This window comes from Sinohyriopsis cumingii, unplaced genomic scaffold (assembly GCF_028554795.1).
Source record: "Sinohyriopsis cumingii isolate HCF-2022 unplaced genomic scaffold, ASM2855479v2 utg002479l, whole genome shotgun sequence".
NCBI lineage: Eukaryota > Metazoa > Mollusca > Bivalvia > Unionida > Unionidae > Sinohyriopsis > Sinohyriopsis cumingii.
Window position 1 is genome coordinate 310,001 of NW_028316224.1, and position 12,028 is coordinate 322,028.

Sequence of the window (12,028 nt, forward strand, 5' to 3'; positions counted from 1 at the left end):
TTTTACAGCAGGGCCTCAGTCTGCCAGTGGGAAAATTGGCATCCTGTAGCGAATACTGTAAATATGGGCCATTGGCTAAATAAATTGGGTTATAAAATTCTGTTTTGATTACAGTAAGTTTAGATAGATATTCCATGCTTCCACTTTCTGTATTTCCACAACGTTAACTTCTACAAGTTGCAAGAAGAGATCCTTTGCAAATCTGATAAGACCCTATTTTTAAAGTTAGCTTATAGGCCGGTGTCGCTTATTTTAACCAAATGATAGGACAGAAAGAGGAATAATAACAATAATAATAACAACAACAATAATGTCCTGAATCTGCATTTTAAGTCAATTTCAACATGGAATTCTCCCCTTATCTGGGTCAGAAAATGGATGAGTGACAAATATGAGTATCTGAGGCCAGTTTTGCTTCTTTTGGATTAGAACTTTGAATCAGTATACACTTTAGTTACTAATATTATACTGCACACAAACATTTGTACATCGGAAACGTTGAAGAGATGTGTGACTAATCAGCCCAAGAGTCTTGAAAACGCATCAAGACAACAAATTATGTTTTACAGTCGAAATGTTGTTCTCACTAGAACTGAAATCATTTAATTTCTACTTAAATGCCCGAAAAATTTACAATTAAAACTACAATAAATGTTTTATACCTAGTCCCGCACAGTGACGTTTATCTGATTCCCTGTACTCACCGAGAGCATTCTGTGTCATATGGATGCATATCAAATGAAGTGAAAAGTAATGGAATACTCGCTTTTTTATTTATCCCTATGCATCGTGGTGCCCACACCATGATGAGACGCTGTTTCAATAAACCTTTTTATATATGTTCTTTACTGTTCTTCCTTTTTCTTCTTGCTTTATCATACTGACACACGAGAGAGAGAGAGAGAGAGAGAGAGAGAGAGTATGCAACAAAGTTCGCATAACTTTATCAGCTATTAACATTAATTGTACTTCTGTGTAATTTTATTTTTAACGCGTTATCCTATAACGATTGCAAACAAGGGCAAAAACTCTACTGATCTTACTCGATAATTATACCATACTGAATTAATAAGTTTATCTCGTAAAAACGGATCATATATATATCCTGGGTGGCTGAGGGTGTTTTAAGATATGTGTGTGTCTTTTGTGATATATATATATATATATATATATATATATATATATATATATATATATATACGTTTGTGTGTGTACATACATACATACATACGTGTATTATTTACATATAGTCTTGGATAATTTTAATTATTGGGATATGGATTTTAGATATCAACAGATACAAAGGAAACAAACGTTTCAATACATATAATGACATTTTCTTAAATTCTACATTGTATCATATTGACCTACTACTTGCTAGGCAAGCTGACTTTTATAAAATTTGCAAACTCCTTATATATATTTAAACTTACTTTTAGTATTCAACCAGAAAATCAGTACAGTGCAGAAAGATTGCAAATATTATTTCTTTCATATATATATATATATATATATATATATATATATATATATATATATATATATATATATATATATATATATATATGTGAGAGAGAGAGAGAGAGATGGGGGATTCGGAATGGTTTAAACAGACTCTAAATTACACTGATAAAATGTACATCTGTCCAATGGTTAACATGATAGATTTCTATCAAGCTGGTTGCCCTATTGTACCCTTGAGCAAGACTACCCTCATTGCCTAACAAAACCAAGCAGTCTTTTGCCAGAACACCATAATGTGAACTTAGGCCATCTAAATCAAATTCCTATGTGAAATTTGCCAATATAAGCCAATACACTTTAATGCAAACTTAGCCAATCTAAACCAAATATCTTAATGGAAACTTAGCCAAACACCTTAATGTGAACTTAGCCCATCTAAACCAATGTACCATAATGTGAACTTAGCCCATCTAAACCAAGAAAAGAATAATGTGATATTGGCTCATATAAACAAAAACACCTTAATGCTATCTTAGCCAATCTAAACCAACCGACTTAATTTATTTTTATAAAGAATACAAAGTGAAAATTTAAATACTTTTCAGCATTATAAATGAAATCACAAATAGTCCATGAAAAGTTATATGACAAGTCCAAAAGGGTAGTGTTCCAAATGAATGCCAGTGGTTTTCTGAATGAAGTCCAATTTTGAATGTGCTGATGTAATAACAATCTTGACGTGTGGCGATGATGTAATTTAGAATGTCCTTGAATGAATTCATAATAGTCCCAAAATAGCGATTTTTGATATTTGGACATTAGTATTGGGGTGTATGGACATACTTGTTTTGCTTATCAAAACGTTGGAAATCGCCGACACCATGCGGTATCGGCATAGGCTGCTTACTAGCCACAGGGGGCTCGTATCATTGCTTACAATGAAACTATCAGTCGTACATATAGTATAAAATGTATGACTGTCAGTTCAATTGTGAGCAACGATGCGAGCCCCTGTGCTTACTAGCCTGCCATGCAAACTTGACCGACCTTTCATCGAGATATACCTGCATGAAATCGAGAGAAATACGATTTATTTTCTCAGAAATAATTCCGAGTATAACATCATTTGTCGTTAATGAAGCTGACTGACGAAAGAAAACGACAACCTTGATGAAATTTGACACGGAACTCGCCATTGTATTACTATTCAAATGACTGCACAAATATGGCAACCTACATGTCAGTGACATCGGCGATCAAATAAGCTCTTGCTTCTTTACAGATTGAAACTGAAGGGATGTATTGTCGTAAGCAGAGCTCTCCCCTGTCTCTAATATATATATATATATATATATATATATATATATATATATATATGTGTGCGTGTGTGTGTGTGTGTGTGCGTGTGTGTGTAATATATCTTTGTAACGACGAAGAGACAACCTATATTAGTCTTAAATTTGTACATACAAATGTCTACGGCCATACCACGTTGAAAACACCGGTTCTCGTCCGATCACCGAAGTTAAGCAAGGTCGGGCCCGGTTAGTACTTGGATGGGTGACCGCCTGGGAATACCGGGTGCTGTAGGCATTTTTTAAATTTTTTTTTGGTTCCATCCTCACTGTGAGGATATGCGATCATATATGGCCAATATTTCTTGTTCACAAATCTGGTGCAAATTTTTCAGTTTCCTCTACCTCCAGGATCGAAATGGGCCGCCTCGTATGCCGTCCAGATCCTCCAAATTTCTTCTGATATTCCGGATTCAGCCTATAGCGAATAATTGCAACGTATGCAATCGATGTCTTTCATTTTGGATACTTGTCTGTGGTATTTCTTATTCAATAATTGATAGATATATTTGGAATGTATTATTTTTAATTATTTTAATTTATTTACCTGTTTTTAGCAGGACACCAGTCTATCAGTGTGAAACTTGGCATCCCTTAGCGAATACTTCGAATATGGGCCATTGACAAAATAAATTGGTGGATAAATCTCTGTTTTGATTACAGTAAGTTTGGATGGATGTTCCCTGCTTCCACTTCCTTGCACTTTCTGTGTTTCCACAACTTTAACGTTTCCGAGCTGCAAGACGATATCCGTTTCAAATCAGATTCGAGTCCGTCTTTAAAGGTAGCTCATAGGCTGATGTCGATTATTTACCTATTGAATTAGTCAGTTGATACAAGATAAATAATAATAATAATAATCATAATGCCCAAAAACAACAAAAATGAACTGAATCTTCGTTTAAATGCATTGTTATTTAAGTCCATTTGAAGGTGTAAACCTCCGGTTAAGCAACTAATGTCCGAGTCCGAAAATGCCTGAATTACAAATTTGAATAATGTATGAAGGCAGTTTATCTATATAAGTTTTAATAAGTACACTTTAATTACTAATTTTACACGGCACATAAACGTAAACGTCTGTACATCGGAAACGGTGAAGAGAGAAGCGAATATAAGTCTTAAATTTACACACACTTGTGTCTACGGCCATACCACGTTGAAAGCACCGGTTCTCGTCCGATCACCGAAGTTAAGCAACGTCGGGCCCGGTTAGTACTTGGATGGGTGACCGCCTGGGAATACCGGGTGCTGTAGACTCTAATTTTTTTTTTCTTTTATAACTAAAAACAGTTGAAGTTTTTCTTTCTTTCTTTTATTGTAACTAAATTTACTTTATTCAATATAAATAATAAATAGAGCAATTTCTCGACTTTCATTTTCTCTTTTTTCTTAACTTTCTTCAATAATTCGGATCCTAAAAAAATCAAGTATAGGACCTGAATATAGCAAATGTTGCTTTGCACTTCTCTGCTCTTGGTTTCGATCCTTACTACTGGAATATGCGATCATAGATGACCAGTATTTCTTATTAACAAATTCGGTTCAATTTATCCAGTTTCCTCTACTTTTACTACCACAACAAGCTGCCTCCTTTCACGTCGAAATACTTCCTTCAAGTTTCTTCTCATATATTCCTGGTGTAGTCTCTAGCGCAGAGTTGCAAAATATGCGATCAATGTCTTTCATTTTGGGTACTTATTTGTGGTATTTCTTATTCACTAATTGATTGATAAATATGGAATGTATGAATTGTGAGAATTTTTTATATTAATTTATTGATTGATTGATTTCTTTTACAGCAGGGCCTCAGTCTGCCAGTGGGAAAATTGGCATCCTGTAGCGAATACTGTAAATATGGGCCATTGGCTAAATAAATTGGGTTATAAAATTCTGTTTTGATTACAGTAAGTTTAGATAGATATTCCATGCTTCCACTTTCTGTATTTCCACAACGTTAACTTCTACAAGTTGCAAGAAGAGATCCTTTGCAAATCTGATAAGACCCTATTTTTAAAGTTAGCTTATAGGCCGGTGTCGCTTATTTTAACCAAATGATAGGACAGAAAGAGGAATAATAATAATAATAATAACAACAACAATAATGTCCTGAATCTGCATTTTAAGTCAATTTCAACATGGAATTCTCCCCTTATCTGGGTCAGAAAATGGATGAGTGACAAATATGAGTATCTGAGGCCAGTTTTGCTTCTTTTGGATTAGAACTTTGAATCAGTATACACTTTAGTTACTAATATTATACTGCACACAAACATTTGTACATCGGAAACGTTGAAGAGATGTGTGACTAATCAGCCCAAGAGTCTTGAAAACGCATCAAGACAACAAATTATGTTTTACAGTCGAAATGTTGTTCTCACTAGAACTGAAATCATTTAATTTCTACTTAAATGCCCGAAAAATTTACAATTAAAACTACAATAAATGTTTTATACCTAGTCCCGCACAGTGACGTTTATCTGATTCCCTGTACTCACCGAGAGCATTCTGTGTCATATGGATGCATATCAAATGAAGTGAAAAGTAATGGAATACTCGCTTTTTTATTTATCCCTATGCATCGTGGTGCCCACACCATGATGAGACGCTGTTTCAATAAACCTTTTTATATATGTTCTTTACTGTTCTTCCTTTTTCTTCTTGCTTTATCATACTGACACACGAGAGAGAGAGAGAGAGAGAGAGAGAGAGTATGCAACAAAGTTCGCATAACTTTATCAGCTATTAACATTAATTGTACTTCTGTGTAATTTTATTTTTAACGCGTTATCCTATAACGATTGCAAACAAGGGCAAAAACTCTACTGATCTTATTCGATAATTATACCATACTGAATTAATAAGTTTATCTCGTAAAAACGGATCATATATATATCCTGGGTGGCTGAGGGTGTTTTAAGATATGTGTGTGTCTTTTGTGATATATATATATATATATATATATATATATATATATATATATATATATATATATATATATATATATATATATATATATATATATATATCAATATATATATAGACGTTTGTGTGTGTACATACATACATACATACGTGTATTATTTACATATAGTCTTGGATAATTTTAATTATTGGGATATGGATTTTAGATATCAACAGATACAAAGGAAACAAACGTTTCAATACATATAATGACATTTTCTTAAATTCTACATTGTATCATATTGACCTACTACTTGCTAGGCAAGCTGACTTTTATAAAATTTGCAAACTCCTTATATATATTTAAACTTACTTTTAGTATTCAACCAGAAAATCAGTACAGTGCAGAAAGATTGCAAATATTATTTCTTTCATATATATATATATATATATATATATATATATATATATATATATATATATATATATATATATATATATATATATATGTGAGAGAGAGAGAGAGAGAGATGGGGGATTCGGAATGGTTTAAACAGACTCTAAATTACACTGATAAAATGTACATCAGTCCAATGGTTAACATGATAGATTTCTATCAAGCTGGTTGCCCTATTGTACCCTTGAGCAAGACTACCCTCATTGCCTAACAAAACCAAGCAGTCTTTTGCCAGAACACCATAATGTGAACTTAGGCCATCTAAATCAAATTCCTATGTGAAATTTGCCAATATAAGCCGATACACTTTAATGCAAACTTAGCCAATCTAAACCAAATATCTTAATGGAAACTTAGCCAAACACCTTAATGTGAACTTAGCCCATCTAAACCAATGTACCATAATGTGAACTTAGCCCATCTAAACCAAGAAAAGAATAATGTGATATTGGCTCATATAAACAAAAACACCTTAATGCTATCTTAGCCAATCTAAACCAACCGACTTAATTTATTTTTATAAAGAATACAAAGTGAAAATTTAAATACTTTTCAGCATTATAAATGAAATCACAAATAGTCCATGAAAAGTTATATGACAAGTCCAAAAGGGTAGTGTTCCAAATGAATGCCAGTGGTTTTCTGAATGAAGTCCAATTTTGAATGTGCTGATGTAATAACAATCTTGACGTGTGGCGATGATGTAATTTAGAATGTCCTTGAATGAATTCATAATAGTCCCAAAATAGCGATTTTTGATATTTGGACATTAGTATTGGGGTGTATGGACATATTTGTTTTGCTTATCAAAACGTTGGAAATCGCCGACACCATGCGGTATCGGCATAGGCTGCTTACTAGCCACAGGGGGCTCGTATCATTGCTTACAATGAAACTATCAGTCGTACATATAGTATAAAATGTATGACTGTCAATTCAATTGTGAGCAACGATGCGAGCCCCTGTGCTTACTAGCCTGCCATGCAAACTTGACCGACCTTTCATCGAGATATACCTGCATGAAATCGAGAGAAATACGATTTATTTTCTCAGAAATAATTCCGAGTATAACATCATTTGTCGTTAGTGAAGCTGACTGACGAAAGAAAACGACAACCTTGATGAAATTTGACACGGAACTCGCCATTGTATTACTATTCAAATGACTGCACAAATATGGCAACCTACATGTCAGTGACATCGGCGATCAAATAAGCTCTTGCTTCTTTACAGATTGAAACTGAAGGGATGTATTGTCGTAAGCAGAGCTCTCCCCTGTCTCTAATATATATATATATATATATATGTGTGTGTGTGTGTGTGTGTGTGTGTGCGTGTGTGTGTAATATATCTTTGTAACGACGAAGAGACAACCTATATTAGTCTTAAATTTGTACATACAAATGTCTACGGCCATACCACGTTGAAAACACCGGTTCTCGTCCGATCACCGAAGTTAAGCAACGTCGGGCCCGGTTAGTACTTGGATGGGTGACCGCCTGGGAATACCGGGTGCTGTAGGCATTTTTTAAATTTTTTTTTGGTTCCATCCTCACTGTGAGGATATGCGATCATATATGGCCAATATTTCTTGTTCACAAATCTGGTGCAAATTTTTCAGTTTCCTCTACCTCCAGGATCGAAATGGGCTGCCTCGTATGCCGTCCAGATCCTCCAAATTTCTTCTGATATTCCGGATTCAGCCTATAGCGAATAATTGCAACGTATGCAATCGATGTCTTTCATTTTGGATACTTGTCTGTGGTATTTCTTATTCAATAATTGATAGATATATTTGGAATGTATTATTTTTAATTATTTTAATTTATTTACCTGTTTTTAGCAGGGCACCAGTCTATCAGTGTGAAACTTGGCATCCCTTAGCGAATACTTCGAATATGGGCCATTGACAAAATAAATTGGTGTATAAATCTCTGTTTTGATTACAGTAAGTTTGGATGGATGTTCCCTGCTTCCACTTCCTTGCACTTTCTGTGTTTCCACAACTTTAACGTTTCCGAGCTGCAAGACGATATCCGTTTCAAATCAGATTCGAGTCCGTCTTTAAAGGTAGCTCATAGGCTGATGTCGATTATTTACCTATTGAATTAGTCAGTTGATACAAGATAAATAATAATAATAATAATCATAATGCCCAAAAACAACAAAAATGAACTGAATCTTCGTTTAAATGCATTGTTATTTAAGTCCATTTGAAGGTGTAAACCTCCGGTTAAGCAACTAATGTCCGAGTCCGAAAATGCCTGAATTACAAATTTGAATAATGTATGAAGGCAGTTTATCTATATAAGTTTTAATAAGTACACTTTAATTACTAATTTTACACGGCACATAAACGTAAACGTCTGTACATCGGAAACGGTGAAGAGAGAAGCGAATATAAGTCTTAAATTTACACACACTTGTGTCTACGGCCATACCACGTTGAAAGCACCGGTTCTCGTCCGATCACCGAAGTTAAGCAACGTCGGGCCCGGTTAGTACTTGGATGGGTGACCGCCTGGGAATACCGGGTGCTGTAGACTCTAATTTTTTTTTTCTTTTATAACTAAAAACAGTTGAAGTTTTTCTTTCTTTCTTTTATTGTAACTAAATTTACTTTATTCAATATAAATAATAAATAGAGCAATTTCTCGACTTTCATTTCCTCTTTTTCCTTAACTTTCTTTAATAATTCGGATCCTAAAAAAATCAAGTATAGGACCTGAATATAGCAAATGTTGCTTTGCACTTCTCTGCTCTTGGTTTCGATCCTTACTACTGGAATATGCGATCATAGATGACCAGTATTTCTTATTAACAAATTCGGTTCAATTTATCCAGTTTCCTCTACTTTTACTACCACAACAAGCTGCCTCCTTTCACGTCGAAATACTTCCTTCAAGTTTCTTCTCATATATTCCTGGTGTAGTCTCTAGCGCAGAGTTGCAAAATATGCGATCAATGTCTTTCATTTTGGGTACTTATTTGTGGTATTTCTTATTCACTAATTGATTGATAAATATGGAATGTATGAATTGTGAGAATTTTTTATATTAATTTATTGATTGATTGATTTCTTTTACAGCAGGGCCTCAGTCTGCCAGTGGGAAAATTGGCATCCTGTAGCGAATACTGTAAATATGGGCCATTGGCTAAATAAATTGGGTTATAAAATTCTGTTTTGATTACAGTAAGTTTAGATAGATATTCCATGCTTCCACTTTCTGTATTTCCACAACGTTAACTTCTACAAGTTGCAAGAAGAGATCCTTTGCAAATCTGATAAGACCCTATTTTTAAAGTTAGCTTATAGGCCGGTGTCGCTTATTTTAACCAAATGATAGGACAGAAAGAGGAATAATAATAATAATAATAACAACAACAATAATGTCCTGAATCTGCATTTTAAGTCAATTTCAACATGGAATTCTCCCCTTATGTGGGTCAGAAAATGGATGAGTGACAAATATGAGTATCTGAGGCCAGTTTTGCTTCTTTTGGATTAGAACTTTGAATCAGTATACACTTTAGTTACTAATATTATACTGCACACAAACATTTGTACATCGGAAACGTTGAAGAGATGTGTGACTAATCAGCCCAAGAGTCTTGAAAACGCATCAAGACAACAAATTATGTTTTACAGTCGAAATGTTGTTCTCACTAGAACTGAAATCATTTAATTTCTACTTAAATGCCCGAAAAATTTACAATTAAAACTACAATAAATGTTTTATACCTAGTCCCGCACAGTGACGTTTATCTGATTCCCTGTACTCACCGAGAGCATTCCGTGTCATATGGATGCATATCAAATGAAGTGAAAAGTAATGGAATACTCGCTTTTTTATTTATCCCTATGCATCGTGGTGCCCACACCATGATGAGACGCTGTTTCAATAAACCTTTTTATATATGTTCTTTACTGTTCTTCCTTTTTCTTCTTGCTTTATCATACTGACACACGAGAGAGAGAGAGAGAGAGAGAGAGAGTATGCAACAAAGTTCGCATAACTTTATCAGCTATTAACATTAATTGTACTTCTGTGTAATTTTATTTTTAACGCGTTATCCTATAACGATTGCAAACAAGGGCAAAAACTCTACTGATCTTACTCGATAATTATACCATACTGAATTAATAAGTTTATCTCGTAAAAACGGATCATATATATATCCTGGGTGGCTGAGGGTGTTTTAAGATATGTGTGTGTCTTTTGTGATATATATATATATATATATATATATATATATATATATATATATATATATATATATATATATATATATATATATATATATATATATATATATACGTTTGTGTGTGTACATACATACATACATACGTGTATTATTTACATATAGTCTTGGATAATTTTAATTATTGGGATATGGATTTTAGATATCAACAGATACAAAGGAAACAAACGTTTCAATACATATAATGACATTTTCTTAAATTCTACATTGTATCATATTGACCTACTACTTGCTAGGCAAGCTGACTTTTATAAAATTTGCAAACTCCTTATATATATTTAAACTTACTTTTAGTATTCAACCAGAAAATCAGTACAGTGCAGAAAGATTGAAAATATTATTTCTTTCATATATATATATATATATATATATATATATATATATATATATATATATATATATATATATATATATATATATGTGAGAGAGAGAGAGAGAGAGAGATGGGGGGATTCGGAATGGTTTAAACAGACTCTAAATTACACTGATAAAATGTACATCAGTCCAATGGTTAACATGATAGATTTCTATCAAGCTGGTTGCCCTATTGTACCCTTGAGCAAGACTACCCTCATTGCCTAATAAAACCAAGCAGTCTTTTGCCAGAACACCATAACGTGAACTTAGGCCATCTAAATCAAATTCCTATGTGAAATTTGCCAATATAAGCCAATACACTTTAATGCAAACTTAGCCAATCTAAACCAAATATCTTAATGGAAACTTAGCCAAACACCTTAATGTGAACTTAGCCCATCTAAACCAATGTACCATAATGTGAACTTAGCCCATCTAAACCAAGAAAAGAATAATGTGATATTGGCTCATATAAACAAAAACACCTTAATGCTATCTTAGCCAATCTAAACCAACCGACTTAATTTATTTTTATAAAGAATACAAAGTGAAAATTTAAATACTTTTCAGCATTATAAATGAAATCACAAATAGTCCATAAAAGTTATATGACAAGTCCAAAAGAGTAGTGTTCCAAATGAATGCCAGTGGTTTTCTGAATGAAGTCCAATTTTGAATGTGCTGATGTAATAACAATCTTGACGTGTGGCGATGATGTAATTTAGAATGTCCTTGAATGAATTCATAATAGTCCCAAAATAGCGATTTTTGATATTTGGACATTAGTATTGGGGTGTATGGACATATTTGTTTTGCTTATCAAAACGTTGGAAATCGCCGACACCATGCGGTATCGGCATAGGCTGCTTACTAGCCACAGGGGGCTCGTATCATTGCTTACAATGAAACTATCAGTCGTACATATAGTATAAAATGTATGACTGTCAGTTCAATTGTGAGCAACGATGCGAGCCCCTGTGCTTACTAGCCTGCCATGCAAACTTGACCGACCTTTCATCGAGATATACCTGCATGAAATCGAGAGAAATACGATTTATTTTCTCAGAAATAATTCCGAGTATAACATCATTTGTCGTTAATGAAGCTGACTGACGAAAGAAAACGACAACCTTGATGAAATTTGACACGGAACTCGCCATTGTATTACTATTCAAATGACTGCACAAATATGGCAACCTACATGTCAGTGACATCGGCGATCAAATAA

The 12,028-nt window shown here is 33.7% G+C and overlaps 4 non-coding genes across 4 annotated transcripts; all 4 read left to right on the top strand.

The window, feature by feature from the left end:
• Positions 1-2,938: 2,938 nt before the first annotated feature.
• Positions 2,939-3,057, top strand: LOC149770421 (5S ribosomal RNA). The gene has a single exon (XR_016418830.1). It is a non-coding gene; the product is annotated as a 5S ribosomal RNA (ribosomal RNA).
• A 903-nt stretch (positions 3,058-3,960) lies between these two features.
• Positions 3,961-4,079, top strand: LOC149770422 (5S ribosomal RNA). The gene has a single exon (XR_016418514.1). It is a non-coding gene; the product is annotated as a 5S ribosomal RNA (ribosomal RNA).
• Positions 4,080-7,585: 3,506 nt separating this feature from the next.
• Positions 7,586-7,704, top strand: LOC149770423 (5S ribosomal RNA). Its single transcript, XR_016418687.1, has one exon. It is a non-coding gene; the product is annotated as a 5S ribosomal RNA (ribosomal RNA).
• A 903-nt stretch (positions 7,705-8,607) lies between these two features.
• LOC149770424 (5S ribosomal RNA) lies at positions 8,608-8,726 on the top strand. The gene has a single exon (XR_016418515.1). It is a non-coding gene; the product is annotated as a 5S ribosomal RNA (ribosomal RNA).
• Positions 8,727-12,028: the final 3,302 nt, after the last annotated feature.